The sequence below is a fragment of the Marmota flaviventris genome, chromosome 12, assembly GCF_047511675.1.
Source record: "Marmota flaviventris isolate mMarFla1 chromosome 12, mMarFla1.hap1, whole genome shotgun sequence".
Classification (NCBI taxonomy): Eukaryota; Metazoa; Chordata; class Mammalia; order Rodentia; family Sciuridae; genus Marmota; species Marmota flaviventris.
Genome location: NC_092509.1, coordinates 105,905,578 through 105,928,492, shown reverse-complemented (window position 1 = coordinate 105,928,492; position 22,915 = coordinate 105,905,578). Strand labels below are relative to the sequence as shown.

At 45.9% G+C, this 22,915-nt stretch overlaps 1 long non-coding RNA gene across 1 annotated transcript in view; it reads right to left on the bottom strand.

The window, feature by feature from the left end:
* LOC139701425 (uncharacterized) overlaps positions 1-22,915 on the bottom strand; it is a 262,406-nt gene that overhangs the window by 236,914 nt on the left and 2,577 nt on the right. The window lies entirely within an intron of this gene.

Below are 22,915 nucleotides of genomic sequence, written 5' to 3'. Positions count from 1 at the left end.
ACAATGATAAAAATAAATGTTTTCAGATAGGATGCTGTTAGAATATTTCACTTTTTCAGCAGGTTATAAAAGTAAAAAATGTCACTAAGAATATTCTTTAACATTTCTTTATCAAAATGTCTTGCCACCGTGTTGGTTTCTAGAGAACATGCAGTTAAGCCAATGGTTCCTGTGATTAAAGCGCCTCTGTCCTAAGGAGACAGGAAGTGCCTCTTGCGATTGGACAAAGTTTTGTTTCACAGCCATGGAATCAGAAATGTGCCCCATTACTGTCACCAGTGCCCAGCCTGAGACGCCAGGCCAACAAGCACACACACAGATCAAATACACGAATGGCATTCTCAGGCAGCCTGAGAAAATCGATAAAATCAGATCGCGACTCTGGTCAGTGAGCACATGATAATGGCCGAGCTTAACATTTAAACAAATACTTGTTTCAAAGGGGATTAAACATAGAAGTATAATATAAATTTCAGATACACTACAGGCATGGCTTGAGAATACCACTTGGAGCACGTAACCGTGGACACAGTATCACCTCACCTGGTAGCAGCACACACTAATTGCAGAGTTATTATTTCCCTGCGAAGTTTCTATTTTAAATGACTGAATGAATTTGTACTTACAGAATCTAGAATATTTAAACTATGAGGAACCCACTAGATTAGCAAGTATAATTTCCCTCATTTTCCAAAACCTGAGAGCCACATAGTTTCCTTTTCATACTTTGCTTAACATCAGTATTTAACAACTAGAATTCAAGTCTCTTGACTCTGAGAACTGGTCCTGTTCCAGAGTGCCAGGATCCCATGACACACTTGGATTCTGTACCTTGCCCTCAACATATTCATATAAAAGTTAAAGTGTAAGTCTATAAAGAGGTCAATGTCCGTCAGCAATGAATCGACCAGTAAATCTCACCTATTTTTTAAGTTATCCATCCCAATTTACTTGCTCATTCCAACAGTCTTTTTAAAGAAAGTTTGGATTTTAGATTTGTTTTGTTATTGTTGTTAAGATGTCCTGCAGTTTAATTTATAAATCAAGGTACAGACGAGGTCTTCTTTATTCTGTAGGGTTAGTAAATATTTTCAGAGGAAGATCATTGTTTTTACTAGCCCAATCATAACATCAGTTATGTGAGATAGAGGACAAATAAGGATACATAGATATCTTCTATCAAATAGGACATTGTTAAAATAGTGCACTTCCACCAGGCATGATAGCACCTGCCTGTAATCCCAGTGACTCAGAAGGCTAAGGAAGGAGGATCCAAAGTTCAAGGCCAGGCTCAGCGACTTAGCAAGATCCTTACTCAAAATAAAAACCAAAAAGGCTGGAGATACAGCCCAGTGGTAGAGCATCCCTGGGTTCAATCCCTGGTACCAAAACAAAACAAAACAATAAACGCTTCCTACCCAGCTTTTCAAAATAAAAATGAGACCCAAAAAAATCCACCTTAAATTTCCTTATCAAAAGTTCTTGCTATAATATTATACATATCTCCTTCTTGCCTTCTAAAGATTTGAGTAGTTCTTTGAGAGCAAACTTTTCAAATGACACCACAGGGGCTGAGAGTTGTTAGAAAGTAACTGACACCAGGAATCAACTCTGGACTTTTCCTCCCACAAAGGCACTGGGGAAGTAAAAAGTTCCCGGAGTCAAAATCTTAAATACTCATGTGCACTTCGAATGTTGTTGGTTTGGAGTCTTCACTAGTTCTACAGGTGTTCAAATTAAGGGACTGGGACACCATCAAGGGCCGAGAGTCATCCATTAAGATCTCCATCGCTTAATTAGCGGGTGCGGCCAAGCCCTCAGCACATTATACTTTGATAAGGGAAAGTAAAATATTCTCCCAAGAAATTCTATTTGTCAAATACTTTCCACATGGAATTCCAGTTGCAGATATATTTTTGGCAAGGAAACAGCGGGGAGCTGAGAACCTGGCTCATGCCAGCTCTGCGGATTCCAGTGACCAGGGTAGAAAGCCTGGCCTGGAGAAGGCCATGCAAATGCTGGGGGTGCAGTCCGTGGAGGAAGGGCAGGTGCTCCTGAGGCAGGTGCTCTTTAGCTGCCTGGCTCCCTGGCCACTCCCAGACTCCTGGGCAAGGAGTGTTGTGACCCCCGAGAGGTAGAGGTAGTGCTGGAGACAGTGACAACAGGGGAGAGGAGAGGCTGAGACCCTAAGCAGCTGCCCCCTCAGTGTAGTGAACCTGGGTCAACCGTGGCCACCCTAAGGTCCACACACACCAGCCTTCAGAGCAGCTCAGAACCTTCTTGAACCAGATGCTGGTGGCATCTGGAGCACATTAGCATCCCAGAGTGTAGGCTCGGCTGGTGCTCTCAGCCCAGCAGCAGGGGAGGGGGAAGGTGAGCTTGAAAGAAAATCCCTATGATCTATGCAACAACATGGAGGACCTCAAATAACCACGCCAAGGGAAAGAAGTCAGGTTTTAAAAGTTGAGGACATAGCCTCTGATTGCATTGATATAAATCCCTAGAACATGCAGGCTGACCTATAGTGACAGAAAGCAGATCACTGGCTGCTTGAAGGTGAGGGGCAGGGTGACAAAGGGGCACAAGGAAACATGGAAACGAGGGGTTCAGGCAGAGGGGAGACGGGCATGCTCACCGTCTGGAAGTGGTGAAGACTTCACGGGCATTTTCATATATCAGACTTACCAAACTATATGCTTTAAGTATGGATGATTTCTTGTCTGTCAAGTGTACTCTCATGAAAAGAGATCCAGAGGCTTAGCTCTCTTGCAGAGAATCTGACTGAGTTGGGCCAGGGTGGGATCTGGGCATCAAAATCTTTAAAGGTCTCCCCAAGAGAGGGGGAATGGAGGATGGGAGGAAAAGGGGGGATTATGAACCATTGTCAATTTCCATGCATCTATGAATTTGTCGGGGTGAATCCAACTTCTATATGTAACTATAAAGGTCTAATAATAATAATAGAAAATGTTTAAATCAATTAATGAAAAAAAAGTCTCCCCAGATGATTGGGAGTGCAGATTTTAGGTACAGAACCTCATGGCCATAATCAGGACCTGGGTTATATGCAATGATATTGGAAGCCACTGACCCTTGGTAGGAACCCAAGTCAGAAACTCCCCTGCCAGAATTAACATTGTCAAAAATGACCGTACTACTAAAAGCGTTATATAGTTTAATGCAATTCCTATTAAAATATCAATGACATTCTTCATAGAAATAGGAAAAGCAATCATGAAATTCATTTGGGAAACTAAGAGATCCAGAATAGCCAAAGCAATTCTTAGCAAGATAAGTGAAGCAAGAGGCATCACAGGACTAGACCTTAAATTATACTTCAGAGCCATAGCAACAAAAACGGCATGGTATTGGCACCAAAACAGACATGCAGACCCATGGAACAGAATAGAAGACACATAAACACAGTTATCTCCTACTAGACAAAGGAACCAGAAACATACACTGGAGAAAAGACTGCCTCTTCCACAAATGATGCTGGGAAAACTGGAAATCCACATGTAGCAAAATGAAATTAAATACCTATCTCTCACCTGCACAAAACTCAACTCAAAATGGATCAAGAACTTAGGCACTGTTAGAACAGAGAGCCTGCTCCTAATAGAAGAAAAAGTAGGCCCAAATCTTCACCATGTTGGCTTAGGAACTGACTTCTTTAACAAGACCCCTAGAGCACAAGAAGTAAAACCAAGAATCAATAAATGGGATGGAATCAAACTAAAAAGCTTCTTTTCAGCAAAGGAAACAATCAATAATATGAATAGACAGCCTACAGAATGGGAGAAAATTGTTACCACATGCACCTCAGAGGGTTAATCTCCAGGACAGATAAAGAACTCAAAAAACTTAACCCCCCCCCCCCCCGCCCCCCAAAAAAAACAAATAACCCAATCAAAAAATGGCCTAAGGAAATGAACAGACACTTCACAGAAGAAGAAATATAATCAACCAGCAAATATATGAAAAATTGTTCGACTTCTCTAGCAATTAGAGAAATGCAAATCAAAACTACACTGAGCCAGGCACAGTGGTGCATGCCTATAATCCCAGTGGCTCAAGAGGCTGAGGAGGATTGTGAGTTCAAAGCCAGTCTCAGCAATTTATCAAGGGACTTAGCAACTTAGTGAGACCCTATCTTTAAATAAAATATTTTTAAAAGGGCTGGGGATGTGGCTCAGTGATTAAGCACCCCTGTGTTCAATCCCTAATACCCTGACCCACAAAAAAATCTACACTTAGATTTCATCTCACTCCAGTCAGAACGGCAATTATCGAGTACAAGCAACAATAAATGTTGGTGAGGGTGTGGGGATAAAGGTAAATACATATATTTCTGGTGGGACTGCAAATTGGTGCAACCAATCTGGAAAGCAGTAAGGAGATTCCTCAGAAAACTTGGAATGGAACCACCATTTGACCCAGTTATCCTACTCCTCAGTTTATACCCCAAGGACTTAAAATCAGAATACTACAGTGATGCAGCCACATCAATGTTTATAGCAGCTCAACTCATAAGAGCTAAACTATAGAAACAACCATAGTTTGGATAAAGATGAATGGATAAAGAAGATGTGATATATATACACAATAGAATATTACTCAGCCCTAAAGAAGCGTGAGATTAAATGGATGGAACTGGAGAGTATCGTGCTAAGCAAAATAAGCCAATCCCAAAGAACCAAAGGCTGAATGTCTTCTCTGATATACAGATACTAATTCATAGTAAGGTGGGGGGAGACTAGGGAAAAATAGAGGTACTCTGGATTAGACAGAGGGGAGTGAAGGGAGGGGAGGGGGTATCTGGGCAGGAAGGACAGTGGAATGGATTGGATGTTATTACCCTATGTGCATATATGATCACACAACTGGTATAATTCTACATCGTGTACAACCAGAAGAATGAGAATTTATACTCCATTTATATATGATGTGTCAAAATGCATTCTATTATCATGTATACCTAATTAGAATAAATTTTAAAAATAGATCAGAAAGAAAGAAAGAATGAACCCCCCACCTGTCAGCCCCAGTGCCCTGTGGGAACATGGGCCCTTCAGACAAGCAGTTTCCCGGGCCGCTCTTAGGGATTCTCATCAGAAGAGTCCTCTGGGCCATTCCGCATCGAAGCATACCACGTACTTCTGAAACGAGTGGGCATTTTCGTCCTTCCACACATCCCAGTTATCTTACTGTGTCTACTGATAGCACTGGTGCTGGGTGGTTTCCTGTGCTCTGGAGGGAATCTGTCACACTTGGACATGGGTCTGCTCGTTTGCAGAAGAGAAGCAGACAAGACAGGCCTCTTCCCCTCTTGGAGCCCAAGGTCCGGGGGAGGAGGGCGGAAAGAAAGGCAGTGTGGCTGCGGCCCACCTGGCAAGGCGAGAGAGCCCTGCTCTCTGGACGGAGCCTCCAGGCCTTGCTTTGGGAATCAGAAGTCTATTCACAAATTGACTTTTCCTGAGGGTCATCTCCCAAACCACCACCCCTGAGTCTCCAAAGCCTACGCAGGGCCAGGCCAGAGAAAAGCTCATCTTTGGCTTAGGCCTGAGCTCATGGCTGCAGGAAGAGCACTGTGCTCACAGAGCCCACTGAGGACCAGGAGGAAGGATTCTGTGTCTCCGCGTTGCCATGGGGACTTCTGGCTGTGCTCACAGAGTGCTCTGCACATCATGACTCTTTTTACAAAGAGAAAATAGTTCCCTTTTCCAAAGCCTAAATGGGGAGTGAGGTGGTGGCCAGAGGGGAAATCGAAGGTCTGCGAGGGTGAGAGGTGGGGACGAGGCACAGGTGGACTAAAGCAGAATGAGGACTGCCCTCCTCCAGGCAGGGAAGGGAGAGCCACTCCGACACCTGGGCAGAGCCTCCGCAGGCTTTCCTCATGCAAAGTCTGTCCTGCAGGAAGGAGTAGATCTGAGATTCACAAAATTCTTTTTCAGTTTCTTAGGCTATAACCTCCCACTCAGAAGTACCCGGGAAGCATTCCCTCTGAAGGTCCGAGACACCATGAAATGGGGTCCCTTTAAGGACCATTTCCATCCGGGCATATGGACCCTCTGCACATGGTGCACAACTTTCTCTGTAGCCTCTCAGGGTACCTGGGCCTCTCCTCCCTGGGAATACAATCTGGCCTTCCCTGATGGCCGTCCAGACATCACCCCCAAGACTCTATGGAAGAGCTGTCCCTGTGTTTCCTATCAACAAGAGTACAGCCACTCTGCCTTTGATGTCCCCAGAGTTACCTGATCACCCAGATGACACTGAACAGAACGAGGGGCCTGGGAGACAGCAGCTAAGCCTGACATCTGCCCAAGGCCAGCAGAAAGGGCTCCAGGAGTTATATGAGCTTCTAGGTCCATCCAACCTACCATCTGTCGCTGGCTTACCGCGCCACCTTGGGTCATTGACGTCCCCACTCTGCACCATCTGTGAAATGTGCCTAATAGTACACCATGTCCTTCAGTCCCTCCTTCATCCTCTCCTGCCCTCCCCCTCCCTCCCTCTCCCTCTCTCCACACATCTCTCCCTCCCTCTCCCTCACTCCCCCCACCCGGGTCTCCTATAGAAGAGAGATAACATGTCTGTAAAGTGCTTTGAGCTCCTTGGAGATAGAAAGTCTATAAATATAAGCTGTTATCACTGTTGCCATGGAAACACACACAGAACCGTGCTCCGTTCCTGCCTTTGCTGAGCATAACTCTGGCCTCCCTGCCCCGCTGGCAGTTAGACAATCAATGGCCCTACCAAGCTCTGCAACCAGGCAGCGGGCCAGGACCCAGGACAGAACTGTTTTGATACTCAACTCCTCTTCTTGTCACTTTTCACAAAGTACGCTTCTTTACTAAGGTAGAGGATGGTGCAGGTTGGCCAGAGCTAGCTGCTAAACCAATGATGTGAATTATTGCAGGTTTAATTAACTCGCAGGCCACTCCACCCAGCCGCCAATCTGTGGTTTCTTCTACCCATTTCCTACATTTGCTCCCAGTCCTGACTGCTGACTTCAGAGCGCAGGCTGCCCCAGTGCTGGGGTGGAGCGGATGAAGCGTCTGCTCCTGTCTCCTGGTCTGTGGCCTCTGGAGAGCAGAGTGAGGCCTTTCCCACTCTTGTCTCATCCCACAGGGCAGATGCCACCTGGTGCCCAGCAGATGCCAGGTGGCGGTTTGTGAGTAACTGAATGAATACCTGCTGTCCTCTTCCGTCCTGTGGGGACAGGTGCTGAGCACCACCTGTGCAGCACGCTGGTCTGGACTGGAGACCCCAGAGCACAGGGTTCCCCCGGCGGCTGGTCTGCTTCCCCACCACTGTCAGGTGAAGGGCATGGGCCACTCCCATGCTGGTTTCAGGTGGTGCCAAGAGAGCCTAAAGCTTGATACTGGACGGTCCAGAGTCACTGAACTTCCTGAGCCTTGGTTCTCCACGCTGTAAAATCAGAACTGCACTTATCTCCCAGGTTGTGGTGACGGCTGAGCAGGATCTACATGGAAATCCATCGCTCGTGGTTGGCTCCAGCAGGTGACTGACACATGTTCGTCCCCTTGCCTTGGCTTGCCACGCACATGAAGAGCCATCTATTTTGAAGAGCACACTTGCTTGTTTTTTCTGAAGTCCTGGCTGCTGTTCCAGTCTCACTGAGGGCTGCTGTTCCAGTCTCACTGAGACGGGGGCATGTGATTTGCTGCCATCAGAAGGGGGGTTGGAAGATGTGAAGGGACAGGAGATACTCAAGCACCTGAGGGACCAGGAAGGACCTGCTGCGGGATGTGCAGGATTCAGTGCAAAATGAAAACACAGGGCACGGCTAAACACTCATTTAAATTTTCAGAGGATGACATCTGAGCGGCTCAGGAGCCTAAGGCAGGAACATCCTGAGTTCAAAGCCAGCCTCACAAAAGCAAGGCACTGAGTAACTCAGTGAGACCCCGTCTCTAAACAAAATACAAAATAGGCAGGGGATGTGGCTCAGTGGTACAGTGCCCCTGAGTTCAATCCCTCATACCCACCCCCCCTAAAAACAATCAGCTTCAATTCATTTAGGTAAAGACTCTTCTATGAATACCAGGAAAGTCACACCCTGGCAAAAACAAATGGTGTAAGGCCCATCTTGATCATATTCTTTATCGGACCATGCCTAGGTCCTTTTAAGCTGAGGCCCCTGCACAGCTGCCGAGGTTGCATCCTCGTGAAGCCAGGGGCACAGGTGAACTTGGCCTTGTGGCTCCCGGTTGTGGTGCAGGAGGTCACAGCGACAGTATTCACACAAGCTGTTTGGGGTATCATATAGGTCTAATATGACAATGGCAGGACCAGGCATGTTCATACAATGACTTGAATACACTGGATTCATGTTCTAGGCTAAATGTGAACTGAAGTAAATAAAGGTCATTTCCGGAGGAAAAAGCTCATACAAACAAGTGACTCCTATGGAGCAATTAATGCCAGCATCAAACACAGGACAATTGTGCTCAGAGGTTCAAATTGTTTCTGCATCCTTGCTCACAGAGAGGAGGAGGAGGAGGGAGGAAAATTATCTAGAATGTAAAGGACATAAAAAAGAATATCAAGGACATCAGTTTGTTTGATCACTATGTATTAATCCCCCATTGTATACAAGGCATGGTGCAGACCAAGCAAGAGAAAAGAAGGTGTCTTCAGTCACAAGGTGAGAAGGTCAGGCCACATGACCTCTAAAGTCCCTCTCAGCTCTGACCTCTTAGAGTTCATTGGCAAAGGAACAGAGTCCACCTCACAAGACACCAAAGTCTAGAGCCACAGCAGAGACAAGGCAAAGCTGCTCTATGTAGACTGGTGATCATGGGTGCGTTTAGTGAAGGGTTATGATAAACTAAGGGGAATCACAAGAAAAACCCCAATGGGATTTTGTAAATATTTTTTAAAAATAAAGTCAGCGTTTGGCCTCCATCCTCCCGCACCTGGCAAGGTCTAATCCATCCTGCGTTTCTTGGCTTTGTCCCTGGTTGGTTACACTTCCACGGGCTATGCCTTGACAACCCACAATTTCCAGGAAGACAGTGGGACCATTGCAATTCCATGTTGTTCTGCTCACCGTGGGCCTTACAGAAGGCGGGAAGAAGGGGTGGGGACTGGGCTCTTCATCAGGCCATGCCATTGTGTGCCAGGCACTGCCATACACTTTTAATCCTCAAATAAACTGGAAAGGAATTAATATTTCCACTTGGAAAAAAAACTGAAGATTAATTTTCCCAGGTCACTAATAACTAATAGGAGGGAATGAAAACTTGATCAAGCTTTGTCTGGTGTTTAAAGCTGTGGTAAAATCCGCTTCAGTGATAGGCACAGTGGCATATGCCTGTAATTCCAGCAGCTCAGGAGGCTGAGGCAGGAATATCATGAATTCAATGCCATCTTCAGCAAAAGTGAGGCTCTATTGCTGAGAAGAAGCTTTTTAGTTTGAATCCATCCCATTTAATTGATTCTTGATATTAATTCTTGCGCTATAGGAGTCTTGTTAAGGAAGTTGGAGCTTAATCTGACATGATGAAGATTTGGGCCTTTTTCTCCTATTAGACACAGTGTCTCTGGTTTAATTCCTAGGTCCTTGATCCATTTTGAGTTCAATTTAGTGCATGGTGAAAGATACGGGTTTAATTTCATTTTGTTGCATATGGATTTCCAATTTTCCCAGCACCATTTATTGAAGAGACTATCTTTTCTCCATTGTACGTTTTTGGCTCTATTGTCCAATATAAGATAACTGTAATTATGTGGGTTAGTCTCTGTGTCCTCTATTCTGTACCTTTGGTCTACCAGTCTGTTTTGGTGCCAATACCAGGCTGTTTTGTCACTATTGCTCTGTAGTATAGTTTAAGGTCTGGTATAGTGACGCCACCTGCTTCACTCTTCTTGCTAAGGATTGCTTTAACTTTCTGGGTCTCTTATTTTTCCAGATGAATTTCATGACTGCTTTTTTTATTTCTATGAGGAATGTCATTGGGATTTTGATTGAATTGCATTAAATCTGTATAGTACTTTTGGTAGTGTGGTCATTTTGACAATATTAATTCTGCCTATCCAAGAGCTAGGTAGATCTTTCTATATTCTAAGGTCTTCTTTAATTTCTTTCTTTAGTGTTCTGTAGTTTTCATTGTAGAGATCTTTCACCTCTTTTGTTAAGTTGATTCCCAAGTATTTTTTTTTTTGAGGCTATTATAAATGGGGTAGTTTTCCTTGTTTCCCTTTCAGAGGATTTGTCACTGATGTACAGAAATGCCTTTGATTTATGGGTGTTGATTTTGTATCCTGCTACTTTGCTGAATTCATTAACTAGTTCTAGAAGTTTTCTGGTGGAATTTTTTGCGTGTTATAGGTATAGAATCATATCATCAGCAAATAGTGCTAATTTGAGTTCTTCTTTACCTATCCATATCCCTTTAATTTTTCTCATCTAATTGCTCTGGCCAGTGTTTCAAGTAATGATGAAAGAGGACATCCCTGTCTTGTTCCAGATTTTAGATGGAATGCTTTCAATTTTTCTTCATTTAGAATGATGTTGGCCTGGGACTTAGCATAGATAGCTTTTACAAAACAATCTGTGAGGTGAATAGAGAGCCTACTAATTGGGAACAAATTTTTACCACACACGTCAAAGCACTAATCTCTAGAATATATAAAGAACTCAAAAATCGTAACACCAAAAAGACAAATAACCCAATCAATAAATGGGCCAAGGAACTGAACAGACACTTTTCAGAAGAGGATATACAATCATCAACAAATATAGGAAAAAATGTTCAGCATCTCTAATCTAGTAATTAGAGAAATGCAAATCAAAAGTACTCTAAGATTTCATCTCACTCCAATTAGAATGGCAGTTATCAAGAATATAAACAATAAGAGTTCGCAAGGATGTGGGGGAAAAGGCACACTCATACACTGCTGGTGGGACTGCAAATTGATGCAATGAATATGGAAATCAGTGTGAAGAGTCCTTGGAAAACTGGGATTGGAACCACCATTTGACCCAGCTACCCTACTCCTCAGTCTATACCCAAAGGACTTAAAAACAGCATACTACAGGGACACAGCCACATCAATGTTTATAGCAGCACAATTCACAATAGTTAAACTGTGGAACCAACCTAGATTTCCTTCAGGAGATGAATGGATAAAAAAAATGTGGCATAAATACACAATGGAATATTACTCAGCATTAAAAGAGAATAAAATCATGGAATTTGCAGGCAATGGATTGAGCCAAAAAATATAATGCTAAATGAAATTAGCCAATCCCAAAAACCAAATGTGAATTATTTATCTGATTTAAGGATGCTGATTCATAACATGCTGGGGGGGTAAGGGTGAGAGGATTAAATGAACTCTAGATAAGGCAAAGGGGAAAGGGGAGGGAGTGGAAGGGAGAGGGCATAGTGGTAGGAAAGACGGTGGAATGCGATGGTCATCATGACCCTGTCCCTAAGTATATGTATGTATGAAGACACAAAGGATGTGACTTTACTTTGTGTATAACCAGAGATATGAAAAATTGTGTAATATGAATTGTAATGCATTCTGCTGTATAACATATTGAAATTTTAAAAAAAAAAATTTTAAAAGTGAGGCCCTAAGCAACTCAGTGAGATCCTGCCTCTAAATAAAATACAAAATAGGGCTGGGGTGTGGCTCAGAGGTCAAGTGCCCCTGAGTTCAATCCCTAGTACCCTCACCCCCCAAAAAATCAGCTTTAATACATTTAAATAAAGACTCTTTTATTAATACCAGGAATTATTAATTATTAATACTAGGAATTTTATTAATACCTTGGCAAAAGAAATGGTGTATGGCCCATCTCAATCATATTCTTATCAGTGGACAGAGGAGAAGGGGGCATGAGGACCACCATGAATGAATCAGTAATTAATCAAGAGCCAACCATATTCTGCCCCAGCCTTATTGTTTGACTCCAAGAGAATCCATTCTCCCCTGTAACTCAGTTTTACTATCAGATAAAGAAGACGACGAGCTTCCTGTGTTTGAAGTGCTTAGTAGGACAGAACACAGATGTGCTCTTGGCTCCCACATGCAAGATGGGGCAGCTCCGAGGGGGTGTGAGAGCTACGGAGGGGAAGACCAAGGACCCTGACAACGTCACATCGACCCTTCCCCTCTAGGCTGCCTGTAGTTTGGGTCTCTGCTATACTGGCTTGTGTCTTAAAAGAATTGCGGGCCAGTCTAGAGATGGACTTTCCCTTGAGTCAGGGCCCACCTCACCCACTCTGCCACCACTGGGTGAATGGGGCACCCTGGCAAAACAGCAGTACAGGGAGCACTTCTAGTAGTGGCTGCCCACCACAAGACACTGAAGCATCTGAACTCACAGTCTGTTGCTTGGTTGAGGTTCCTGAAAATCCTCCACCCGGAAGACATTAATTCTATAAGCATCATATTCTAAAATTCCCAGTGGATCACCTTCTGTAGGGGCAAGTCATCTATTCTTGGACATCAGATGCTGAGATCATTTCTAACTACAGCACAGGAGCCTTTCATACATGCCAGGGTGCCAGCCCTCAAACTCGGATGCACATCTGCATGAAATGAAGGACTTGGGAATGGATTCCTGCCTCCACACCAAGAATTTCAGATTCAGTAGGTCAGAGCGGGGCCTGCAATTTACAGTTCCAACAAGTTCTCAGGCTGCTGGTACTGCTGGTCTGGGGACTGTGCTTTGAGATCTACTGACACAGAGCATGTGCCTCCTGCCACTGCCACATGATATACAGAAAGCACACCACTGTCGCTGGTGTGGCTCAGTCTTACAGCCAGATGCTAGTGGCAGCACTCAGCGCCATACTATTTTAATATATTCAAAGGACAGGGACGCACATCCAGTCTGTCATGCAGTAAGTAGTCAAATACATAATTTATTTAACAAATATTCTAAGTGCTGATTTTGAGTCAGACTTGAGTGCCAGGAGGGACAAAGCGGACAAAAATATCAGATCTCACGAAGCTTTGATTCAAGTGCGAAAATCTATCATTTATTGAGCTTCTATTAAGTCCTAAGCCCTTTACATTAATGGCCTCAGGTTTCCACAGAGATAATCACCTACAGTCATGATTGTGTCCAGTTCCACAATGAGAGCAGGAAGCCTGAGAGTTAAGTAACTTTCCCAGACCTAGAAGCTCAGTCTCCACCCGCGCACCTCCCACAGCACCACGGTGAAATACATTTGCCTAACCGGAAAGGGACTTTTAGCTGGAATGCCCTACATTTTGTCAGCAAAATTCTTTTTTCTTAGAAAAAGGATTCTTCATTCCCATGACCTGAAAAGATCCCTGAAGCATTGGGGATCGTATCTGTAAGAACCCAAGGGCTGGGGTGGGAGATCACGGCCTACCAGGAGGGAGTAGTTTGTAACTCCTGCTCATAACTATTTTCTGAACCCCCTGGCCAGGCAGGTTGCTGTTCTGAACCTTTGGGTTCTGAAGTTTACTCTAAACAGCAACCTTACATGCGACCAGCAGGTTAAAACTAGAGACGCCTCCCTCCTGCCATCATTTGTTCAAGCAACATCCTGAACCTCCTGTGCTCCAGGCACTGTGTTGGTCACTGTGGAGAACTCAGAGGTGAGACGTGGTCCACACTGGCAAGGGGCTCACCTATAAGCACAGCTGGACACATCCTCCAGGTCCTGGACTTGTGCGCCTGGGTCCTCATGTTTTGAGGTTTGCAGGGGTGTACTTTTATCTTTATTCATGCTCCCAGATCGTTTGTTTTTAGTGGAGCTGTTAATAACAGGAGTTGGGTATTTAGTGAGACAATACAGTGACTTATTTAAAAAAGAAAAAGAAATGACAGTCATTTTTCAAGATTTTGCTAAAATACTTTTAAAAATCAGGAGGGTCCTGGGGCATTGAGAGAAAGGGGGAAACATCCATGGAAGGTAAAGAATCTGTGATCCTTAACAAAAGACAGGAGCCTGCCCTCAAGGAGGCCCAGGGTAGAGGATCCTGATGAGGAAGAGGAGACTCTGGAGTGGAGTAAAAGGAGCGGCACAAGGTGGTAGCAAGGGAGAAACGCAGACAGCCTTGCTCTGGGCTTTCCTGCCCTTTGCAGTTAAATGGCTCCTTTAGAGCATCTCAACTTCAGCACACAGGATGCTCTGCTGTTTGTTTTTGTTGTTGTAGTTTTTTTTTTTAAGAAATCAAAGATTAAAGTTGGCCAACTCCCTGGTTTGGACAGTGTTAATAGGAGATTACATGTCTGATTAGCTTGGAGCCTTGAAATTAGACTTGAGGTACTGCGGAGGACTCAGCATTATGTCACGGGTCTATGTGGGGATGAGGGCTCGGTGGGGCAAGGAGAGAGAACAAGTAACTGGTAACAGTCAAGTCTGTTTCTCTCTCTCAAACCTCCGCGCAAAGGTGCCATCGCGAACACACCGTGAACACTGCTCTATTTTCACATAACCTTGACTTCCTAAACTCCATAAACAGCTGTCTCCAAATTTTCCCTGGCGTTTTTCAAATCTCAAAGAGTAAAATAGTATTGTATGTTTCTTTCTAATTTAAGAACACTGAGGTAGCTCTTTCACAATAGTCTCATCCAGAAGGCTCATTCCTACACTCACCTTGGGGCTTTTAATGATGTTGCTGTCCTGACTCCCCAAACTCCTCACATGCCCTACAGTGGCACGTCTCAAATATTAAAGTTAACAATTACCTGGGAGGCTTGTTCCCTTGCAGATTCCTGAGCCCTGCCCTGATAATCTGGTTCAGTAGGACAGGATAAACACCAGGAATCTGCATCCAAGGAAGTTAACCAGGTACATTTGAGGGACAGCTGGTGGTTGGTATATTGAGACACTATGTGATTCCATTAGGATTGGAGACACAGGTGCAGGGGGAACCACTTCATCCATTTAACTAAATTACCACATGCAGAATATTTACCCTTCACTGTGCTAAGGCACAGAAGAGACATAGGGAGTCTCTTCTCTTGACATTAAAATGTACGTCAGTAATCACATTTGAAGAACCCCATCTGCAACGCATGGCACAAAGCAGAATCACACAGTGTCCAGAAGACCTCAGGCTCACGCATTTTCCCTAGTTCCTGAGTACAAGGACATTTCCTCTGAAGGCTTAGTAGGGATCATCCAGCCAAGAGGAGAGAGATGGACCTTACAGACTACGAGGGAATGGCCCATGAGAAGGCCTTGTGGCCAGAGGGAGTTTGGAGTATCCAAAGTTACCCAGTGTCTTCAGTAATAGGGACTCCAATGTTAGTCAACTCAGGCAGACTTCCAAATGTCACCCTGACATTCCAGCCTTCTGGAAGGCTGGTACAAGTGAAGACATGGATTTGCTAAAAGTAGCTCTTAATTCACAACTAAAAGTGAACTGCACTGAGACCAGTTGTCAAGTCATCAAGCCAAAACTGAGGCTGCAGAGGGCATCTGGGCCTGAGGAAATCACACATTCCGTGTCACCACTACCCATGCTAGGAATGGGAAACAGCTGTCTGCATCCCACAGGCCTCCAAAGAGGTTGGCAGAGTTTGGAGCCACCATCACCCTGGGAAGCAGAGAAGGTGGGGGACAGGATATCCACAGGGCCACCCTTGCCAAAAGACCAAGCCCAGGCTGTGCCTGCCTCTCCTGCACCTGTTTTCCACATACTTCTTAGGATCTTTTCCAGATCTGCTCCCCAGTGCTTCCAGAGCCACCTCCGTTGATCCCAGTGGCCTGGACTCCTCTAATGGTTTACTCTTAAAATGGATTGTTTTTCTTAACACAAAAGAAAGGGATTTGATCTCATTGAAGAATAAAGTGTTAGATAAGGATTCCCTCCCAGGATTTGTATTTGAAAAGTCCTGGACAATAGTAAATCCTATGTGCCAACTCTCCTCCCCCCATGGCAAAGACAAGAGCAGAACCTCTTAGTTTGAGCTGGGCACATGGTACCCAGAATAAAAACTCTTCCTCAGCTTCCCTATATCTAAGTGAGGCCAGGTTATGGGAGCAGATGGGAACAGAGTGTCCTGGGGCCATTTCTAAGATGGATATTTCTGTAGAGGGCAATTGTGCCGGTGGCTTTCCCCTTTGTCTTTCCCTCCAGCCTGGATGTGACGGTTAGCACCCCAGGGACCATCTGGGGCCATGTAGGAGGAATGGTAGAAGGGGAGGCTGGAAGGGGTCTGGCTCCCTGAGTACTTAACAGAATAAAGTCATCGCCCCGACATGGACCACCTACTTCTGAACATGTAAGAAAGAGGGAAATAATATCCTGTGCTGCTGAAATCCCTGTTATTTTGGGTTTCCATTACTCCCAGTCAAAACTATCCTCATTTTTTTTTAACTTCCATGGAGATTTTTCTTTCTTTTCTTTTCTCTTCCTTTATTCTTTTTAATGGAGGGTCATAGTGAAGATTTTTCTTGAGGCTGGAGTGGGGGCATCCCTCGAATATAGGAATGCTATCCTCTACCTTCATTTGTGACTGCTTCTTTAGGATAATCCAAGCTGAGTCTTGATAGGAACTGAACATGACCCAGGGGGCAAGAGGCCTCCATCTGAAGCCAGTCCTACCACCAACTCGCCATTTTCCCTTACTGGTGTTCCATTTTTCTCATCTGAAATAATAGCCTTCTTAGAAATCTGATAGTTTCTAAGCCCAGGCCTGTTCAGCCTTACTTAATGCCCATGCCAATCTGCCAGTCAAAGGAAATTATTGTCAGGATGAAAAAAATGTCCATCTTACCAAAAGATGGCGTATCTAGATATTACTTATTGGAACTTACAACACATTCTGCAATGCGTCAATAATACCATGAAGGTTTGGTTACCAGGTAAACTCCAGAAAGTTACTTAGTCAGCTCCCTGTTGGTCTGGGAGGACAGATCACTTGGCTTCACACTGGAGAGATGGGGAGGAGCATCTTGTCTTTTGCTGTTGGCAGAGGGACATGCTCCTCCCTCAGCGCTGTGTTCTGCCATTGAGAAAAGTCGCCTCCAGGACTAGCGCTTCCCTGCACATCCAGATTCCCGTGGAAGCTAAGAACCCAGGAGCCTCGCTAGTGTCAAGTATCCCGAGACTGCTGCAGGTGAAAGGCTACTTTCTGAGCGTGTCAACATTTCCTTCAGCAAACACAACACAGACACTACAGGGGGTGCAAACCGGAAGGATGTGCTGCCTCTGACTTTCCTGTTGGCTGGTGGCCCAGAGCCCAGTGTCACCCAGCTCTGCAAGGGAGTGCAGCAGCCGGGAGGCAGACGGGGTTCTGTCTCAGAGGAGCTGTGTACCTTTGCATCCTGCCCTGTGAGTGGGGGCTCTGAGTGATATTGGAGTTTCCTGAGGAACTCTGATCTGCTTCACTCTAGTTCTTCCTTCAGAGAGGGCCGTCTAGACCCCACACCCTGAAGGCGCCATCTTTTTTTATTAAAAAGCCAAATAAACTTTGTCCCGTCAAAGGCATTCCTTCCATCTACCCAGTGAAATAGCCCCCGTCCCCGAGTCTGCCTATGCTTCCCGCTGCCTGCCCTGCCCTTGTTCTAGAGGCTACCTCTCCCTTGACCAAGTGCCATCAACTTCGGGAAGTCTCCTCAATGCTCAGGAGGGAGCGTGTCCTCTCCGTGTGCTCCCCCAGCACCCCTGGCAAGGGTCAGGCTGACCCCACCAGCGAGAAGGAGCTGCTGAAGCACCCGGATTCTCTGCGGCCAGCTCACCAGACCGCTCCTCCGTAGCCAGGAGGAATGCTCCTTCCTCTCTGCTCCTCCTGGTCCGTCACTGTCCTGTTCAGGGCCCACCTCCTGCACAAGGGTGTCAGCATTCTCTAAGTTCCCATTGCACCTCAAGTCTGTGGTCTCCATCGTGGAATAGTCTTTACCCCCAGCATTGTTGCTCGCTCATTCCTGAGTGGCCCTCCTCCTCCCCAGACTTCACTGCTGAAAGTCCAGGTGCTATCTTAACCGGCCTTTGTTGTTCTCCGAGTCTCCACAGCAATGCTGCACACACAGCGAGTAATTGGTGAATGATTGATGGATGAGGGCATAAATCCAAGAAAGGATTTTTAAACTGTAACCCAAAGAAGAGTCCTGTTTCCTTGGAGAGCTTTTAACCTAAAAAGCAGACAGGCTTTGCATGGTAGCACCCATTTGGTGCCCTGAGCTATGCTTGCCCTTTCCAGGGGTCTAGCTTCCTTCTGAGGACACAGTTAGGCCTAATGGTTCTGAAACTGGGGCCTTAAGCCAGATGGCCTTGGTCTGAATGTGGCCTTCCTTCTTCTCTCTTTTGGGACTTAATCTGTAGGAGTTATTTGCTTCTTTTGTAAATGACAATGATAATAATAGGACTTACCTCCTTAAGTTGTAAAAACATTAATAGAAAATAGAAAATAAAAGGTCATCCATATTAAGTACTTGGCATAGAACCTGATTTACAGGAAAAGTCTGATAATGCAGCTATTATGCATCATTGTAGCTTCTAAGGAGATGATGGAGGTTTAAATGAAGCAAGAACTCCTGGGGATCCGGGACCCAGTGGTGCTATCTCCTGGCCACCCACTTATTTCCCTGGGCATTGTCCCCTGGTGGCACCCCTGTGAGTAAAGGCACAGAACTGGCTTTTAGAACCCAGAAGCTAAGAACCTAGGTGGGTCGTGTGGCACTGAATAAATGGACAGGCCACCAGGTTTGCAGGATGCATTTCAGTGGAAGCAGCTTCCAGCGGGGTAACACTGCATGCCATCATTTATTAATGTAAAAATGACACTGTTGGCTGCCTAGGATACAACCGGTTTGCCTAAAGGATTTGCTCCTCAAGAGAATAAAACCCTCCTCGTTACTCTGTAGAGAGATGAGTATAAATAAAATTGTAATCCAGTTTATGCAAATTAGTTTGCATTTTCCTTTCTCCCAGCTCCTCCCCAAAGAAAAATAAAACAAACATTTTTCATTACCTCCCTTTGGTTTAATCCCTACAAACTAAATGCTATATTTCCAGGATGATATGGAAAGGTACAGTGCTCCGGAAAGAAGAAAACCGACATATCTCATGAGGTTTAAAGGTTCTCCTCTCTGTCTGCCCCTACCTGTCGAGCTGCTCACCTGAGTCAGTGCTGTCTGCTCCAGGGCCAGCCAATGGCTCAGCAGCCATTTGATCCTGCCTGGCTCCCTCCACATCCTGGCCACACTACAGGGAGGAGCCCAGGCCAAGGCATGAAGGGCTTTGGTTTCCCAGCAACCTATGACCTGCTAGGAAGACTGAACTGTGAACTGTGCTGATCTGACTCTCTCTGCCTGGAATCCAGACTAAAAGCAAAGCAAGCTTTGCCAGTTAGCAGTGGGTCTGCAGCTGCAAGATGGTGAGCAAGGAAGGCCCTGAGAACTGCAGCTGGCAAGGTAGCGCTGTGGGGAGTGAGAAGCTGGTCAGAAGGGAGGACGAATTCAGGAATTCAGCATGCAGCTGAGTTGCTTTAGGGGGTGAAGGCTACAGTAGTTAGAAAACGTGACCTCCAGACCCTGGCCCACACCATCTCCAGGACAGTGCCTGAAACAGGAGCATTCCCAGTTACCTGTCCTGGAGTCCAGGGATTGGTGTCCCCTGCCTGGGTGTTCCATGTGTATCCATTGTACTTGAACTAGATTTTGAGAGAGGGTGTGTCTGTTTTTGCAAGTGCAAGATCTTTTTCTAAAACACTTATCTGACTTCAGAGTTAAGAGAGGTCTTGGCTCAAGAAAACATGAAGCATAGCTTTGGGAAAATAGTAACCGAGAAAAAGGGTAGCATTACCCGTAAAGTATAGGTTCCCTAGACTCTGTGCTCCTCAGAACCAGAGTCCCTGCTTGAAAAAGGACACCAACAGGTAAGAAATTATGCAGAGGAAGGCAGAAAGGGCCAGGAGGGAGTCAGATGCCACCTCACCAGGTCCGGAGAAATGGGAGAGCTTCTACTCTTGAAAGTAGAAACTAGGGAAGCAGAAGAGATGTTCTCAATACACGCAGGGCTGCCATGATGAACACGCAGCAGACTCGCATCTTGTCCTCCAAAGCTGAGAACTGGGACCCGCCAGAAGTTATAAGGAGCTACTGCGAGGTTCCCAACAACAGGATGTCCTGCTGCCTGGTGGGGAGGACACAGCCCCTGGAGGCATTCGACTGGAGACTAGCTGGCTAGCTACACAGACCCAGCAGATGGGAGGCCCTCTGCCATTATCTTCAGCACTAAAACAGGAGTTATCCACAATGACTCCTCCTGGCCTTCAGCTATCGCTTCAGTAAGAAGTTGAAGATTAAGCAGACCATAAAATAGGCATACCTTTCATCTCTAGAAGACTTCAAATTTCCTGCAGAAAGGGGCTGATAAAAATCCACCCCCAACCCAGTGTCATCTATATCCTTCCTGGGGCTGATGAGACCATGCTGAAACAGAGAGCTCCTGGTTTCTCTTAAGCTCCACAGCCTAAATAAATCTACATATGCACATCTCCTGGCCTTTGTTTCTATAAATTGTGATCCTTCTATAGGACCAGTGGAGAAACAAGCTAGCTGCTTCTCCCTGTTTGTTCAAACTGCATACATTTTGTTTTCCCCTTCTACATGGCTTGGTTTGCTTATTTCTTATGTGGGCGGATGGCTGAATTTTGGCCAGCTGAGATCCAGGAGGGTTTCCTGACGTGGCTGCTGATAACAATTCCTATCTGCCAGGGTAATGCGGTAGTGGATCTACCCTTAGTGAGATTAGCTCTCAGAAAAGTGCTCAATGGTTGCCTTTTAAGAATGTGGAAAATTCTGAAAAGGAACTTTTGTTCATTAACTTTTGGAGATGGGGGTCTTTCATTGTTGTTCAGGCTGACCTCAAATGATCTTTAGCCTCAGCCTCAGCCTCCCGAGTGCTGGGGATGGAGCTGAACTACACCCCCAGTCTTGGAACTTTACAGAATGCACTCGTTGGTTCCCTGCACTAGCGGAGCACAAGGAGCAGGTGAGCTGGCTCTGAAAGCTGTAACAGTGATCTGGCACCACTTCCCTGGGGCCCTAGTCCTACCAAATGGCAATCATCTGAGGGAGTCATGATTCCTTACAGAGACAATGCTCCTCAGTGGTCCTCCTAAAACAAACAAAGTAACCAGCACTCTCCATGTGTCCTCTCTGCTGTGGTCACCTCCACCATCCATATACTTCACTGGGGTGGAGAGGAATTCTGACAGGTCTCACTACACATGGTTTGTGGACATCCCTGTTAAGAAACAGCCCAGCAGCTAGGCACAGTGGTGCACACCTGTAATCCCTCAGCTCAGGAGGCTGAGGCAGGAGAGTTGCAAGTTCAAAGCCAGTCTCAGCAACTTAGCAAGGCACTTAGCAACTCAGTGAGACCCTGTCTCTAAATAAAATATAAAAAAGGGTTGGGGATGTGGCTCCATGGTTGAGCACCCCTGGGTTCAATCCTCAATATGAAAAGAGAAAAAAAAAAAAGAAAAAGAAAAAAGAAACAGTTCATCAGAGAGCAACTTGAGGAAGACTGCCAGTCAGGACCTGGCAGCCGAGATAACCCGTTACTCCCACTGAAGGTAGGAAGAGTCCAACATACCAGTGGGTGAGGTAAAAAGGTTGCTTTTCATTATTTTCACACGATGTCCTCACATAGGACAAGGTTTCAACTCCAGACCCAGAGACATAGGAAAGTGCCAGAATGATCTCAGATGAAAGCAGCAAAGGAATAATTCTATTTGTCCCCATCCAGGGTCTCTGGTTTCTCTAGGAGACCAAAACCAGTTTGGAGAATGCTTTGCTTTTCTACTGAACACGAGGGTCCATTCTGAAGCAGAGTGATGCCCTGTGGAGCAGTCAGGCATCCTTCTGTGATGGATGGTTGGGGCACTCTGCCCAGCCTTGAGTCAGGTGTTACCCAGGCGTCTACCCACGCCCCTGCCCTGGTGACCAGACTGCAGCCTTTCCCAAGCTCTGCATCGCAGGGCTGCACACTCCCGCTGCTTCCCACTGCCAACAGAGCCCGCCATTGAGCATTTTTCCTCTGCACTGCACACAGTTGCTGCTGCCAGGATGAGTCACCGTGCCACACATCCCCCATCCCCTCACTCCGTACTTAAAATACTCCAGGCTGGCTGAAAAGCACCCCACTGTGTGTGAGCACGTGTGTATGAGCATGGGATTGGCAGCCCGCCCCTCTGCAGCTCTCTGTAGAGCAACTGCATTGTGTGTGGCAGTGGGGCCCCGTGGGGTCAAGGGGGTCAGAGAGCCAACAGCTTGGGAGATCTGTTTGTCAGGTCTGGGTCTCTCTCACGCAGACTGCCAAGTTGCACCCTCTCTTTTGCACCCTAATTTTAGCCTTCCTGGGACCTTATTACTGGGAATGATTTGTCCTGTCTCTTCTCCCAGTCCCATTTCTGACTGGCTGTCTTGCTACTAACAGGACTGCCTTGTCCTGCTTTCATCCACTGGACCCTGGCTCTGCCTCCAAGAGGTTCTGTTTCAACCACAATAGTTTCTGGTTGTTTTCTGTGTTAGAACCTATCATCCTCACTTGGACAGAGGTCCATAACCCCCTTCTACTCTCTGCTGCCATTTCTGCTTCCTGCCTCTCCTCCATCCACCCACACACAGCATTAACCTTGGGGAGAGCCAATCACAGGACTCCAGAACCATCTCTTCCCTAGCCTGCACAGAAAAATATCCTGAGCCTTTAAACTGAATTTTCTCCTCCTTTGTTCTGCAGAGAAACATTGCACTTCACAAACTCGTATTAAACAGCTTCTTAGCTCCTAGGACCTACACCTCCTTCCACACCCAGCTACACACCCCACCTGCCAGAGGCACCCCCTTTCTCCTGAGAACCACACAATTTTTGCTTTCAACCTGCTGCCACAGCACCCTTCACAGAAGGGGCCTTGGAACAAAAGCCCAGCCCA